Genomic DNA, 3,426 nt, shown 5'->3' on the forward strand with positions numbered 1-3,426 from the left:
TAATTGCAATTATACTTTTGACTGTTCTGCGATCATACAAAGTGGTCCTGGTGCAAGAGTTTTTGGAAAGAAAATTCATCAATTATGATCAGTCAATCACTGTACACACCGATCTTTTTCTACTTTCGAATAAAGAAAAACCACTTTAAAGAAAGTCAATTTCGGTCATATAGGAAAATTCTTTAAAGAAATTGAAAGTCATACTGCATCCTAGAAAAAAAGTTTGGAGAAGTGAGGCAAGTGTTAACGTAGAGATATTGCATTCGTTGAGATGTACTTTGGAGGCCATAAAATGAATTTTTAATGGATTGATGTCTTTTTTTACATTTAGTTTAATAATTCCAATCAGTTAATGTACAGAAAGTATATAGTAGCAACAGTATTATAGAAAAACAATTCACTAAAGCAATCTGTTGAACTAAAGGAATAGCCAGAAGTTAAATGGTGAATACGACGGTTGGAGATGGAAATGAGTCTAGTTTTTGAATCAGAAGAACCAATACAGTTTAAAATGTTGCTTTAACGTAGTGCTACAACGAGGAATTGCCTGCCCATAATTCTGGACAGTTCTTGTGAATAGCTTTACATGAACATTGATTGTATTACGCTCAAATGAAGTTCGGTTTTTCTTTTCCGGTCGGTGGAAAACCACAGTGTGAGACTCTTAAACCCACTAAAACCACCTCTTAGGAATAAATGAAGATGATTTCCACAGCAATGTGGAAATTTCATTCGAGTAATTAAAGGAGAGAGATGTTAGCAGATGGCTTTAAAACCTAGCGGACTAGGTTTATCTAAGTTAGGTTTATGTGCGTGGAGTAGAAAGATTTTGGGATGCGTTATACGGAACCTTAGAATACATGAACACCGCACTACAATTGCAGTAGAAAAGTGGTAATAGGTATGAGCTTGATTTTTGAACGACCTTCACACGATCTGTGGTCTTAGCTCACCTTTTGCACCATATTCCGTTGATTACTTGTGTTTTTACGAATCGTGTGCACACATTCAAGTCTCATCTTTAATGCTGTATTTGTAAAAATAGAAATATTTTTGACATAAGATTTTTTTTTCAAACGCCATACAATTTTCGAAATGGCCTGGACTGATTCAAATTGAATGTTAGAAGTTTTAATAGGGTTTTTAATAGTTAATTGAAAATTTTTGAGTACCAAATCTTTAATTTCTTTGATATGTTGATTATTTGATAGTCATTTTGACAGTTATAGATTGTGATAGTTTTTTTGAGTACTAAATATTTGTTAACGTTTTGTTTTTTAGTTGATGTTAATGGTCTTCGCCTTTCTTGAATTGTTTATAATACTTCTAAATATTTGATTTAAATATAGTTAAAATGTTAAGAATAAGAAAATGTATACCAAAATTCCCCATTTGATTTCGTTCCTTAAAACTAATGAATCAAAAAAAATTTTTTTTATACAAAATTAATAAAATATTCATGAAATAAAAATTATAAGTAATCTTCTTGTCATAACAAACATCTCATCTCAGTGGACCATTAATTTTTCTAAAGCAGGTGGCAGCTATAAATTTATGAAAAAAGTATACTACACGTACTACAAAAACATACATGCTTACATGTCCCATTAGGATATACGAGTATAGTAACTCTTTTTTTTTGTCAGATTGTTTCTTTTTAATATCCTTCCTTTTCTACTTTTAATATTACAAAAGAATTGCTCAACAAAGTCCCTGTAGGCGTCATTTGTAAATGAAATATTGTTGTTGTTTTTACTTTTGTTTAGTAATGACTATTGTTGTTTTTGGGTTTGTTAATGTCATATACATTGGACCAAAAGGAAATGTTGTCTGGCAAAACCCAAACCATATTCAAGAAGGAAGGGAAAAGACAACCGACGCGTTGTCAACTGAACTTTATTCCATCATGTCGCAAAATTATTTCAATGTATAAGTAATGCTTTTGGCACTTCGAGTATGTAACTCGACGTTTATCTAACATACATTAAAGCAGGTGTATAAGAATGATTACCATAAAAATATTTGAAAGGATGAAATCGAAAAATTTAATATTGTTTATTAAAGTTTCTTACTAAATTTTTTAATTGTGTTAAATGAATAAATATATTGGCATACTTGTTATTATGAATCAATTGATTTTTAGATAATATATTACAGAGCTCCTAACAAAAAATAGATTTTTAATCTAATATGTGTAGTGTTGACTGAAATCTTTGTAAGATTTCTATTGTGAAGTTACTGTTAGTTTCGAGAACTATATAGTCTACATATATTACTTGCTTTAAAATAGTTATAGAAACTAAAAATCTTTTTTGCAGATTAGGTTGAGATTTGTGTATAAAGAATTATTTAGAATTATTAATAGATTTTAATACATTTCAAGGGATTTAATTAAATTTTCTTTAGGAACAGTTGATCTATTTAGCGAATTATTCTTCAAGTTATCGTTCCACTTACAACTAACATGGATGTTAGCTTCAGTTGTTTGTTTTTAAATACTTATTGAAGTATGTTCAATTTTCTGTTTTATATAGAGACTTTATTTATTTATTTAACTTAATAGAAATTAATGCATTTTTCTAGAGAGGTTTCGAAAACTGGTGAACTACAATAAAAATTTTTCTTTATATTATTTTACAGCTGTTTCGAGTATTACCAAATATCAATCATCAGTGGTCTTAGAATTATTTTTCATATTTAATTATTCGTTAATAATTTTATGGGAGTGCAAGTAACAAGGGTTGAATTCGTACCTTGCCAAATTTGAAGTTCAGACTCAGTGTTCATTAGCCAACTGATTAGTTCGAACTTTTTTGTTGTTATAGTAATACGAAACCTCTCTAATAAAGATTTTATTTAATAGCACTATTTTTACTATCTTTCCAAATCTATATATATATATAAATTATATATTTCTACCTTGATTTGTATAATACATATAAATTTTTCCAGAAATCCTTTCAAAATTTCAAATGGTGTTAATTTTGAATTACGTCATTCTATTTAAAATTTAATCATTTTGGAACAAATAATTTTCTGTATTCGCTTGAAAATAATAAAAGTTATAATTATTTTTTGTGGTTACGATAATTACGATGATAACAAATAATGCAGATGTATTTATATCTTTGAACCAGATAAAAGTAATTACAACGAAAATACTCACTTCTTCATATGTCGACGTATATGTAACAAAAGAAAGCGTGTTTCGTTAATTTAACATGGAATTGTTAAAAGATACGCGATAGAAGAAATAAAAATAAAATAAAAAAGAACGTCTTTAATGCAACAGACACACTCAGCATCCAAAGGAAAAAATACGCAACCTCTTCAGTTGGTGCACATACACTTGTGCACCTTCTAAAGGGTTAAGCACAATAACGCATATCACAAAACAAACACTTCAAAAAAACCTTGTGTGATTTT

Source organism: Teleopsis dalmanni, chromosome 1, assembly GCF_002237135.1.
Source record: "Teleopsis dalmanni isolate 2A chromosome 1, ASM223713v2, whole genome shotgun sequence".
In the NCBI taxonomy this organism is placed as follows: Eukaryota; Metazoa; Arthropoda; class Insecta; order Diptera; family Diopsidae; genus Teleopsis; species Teleopsis dalmanni.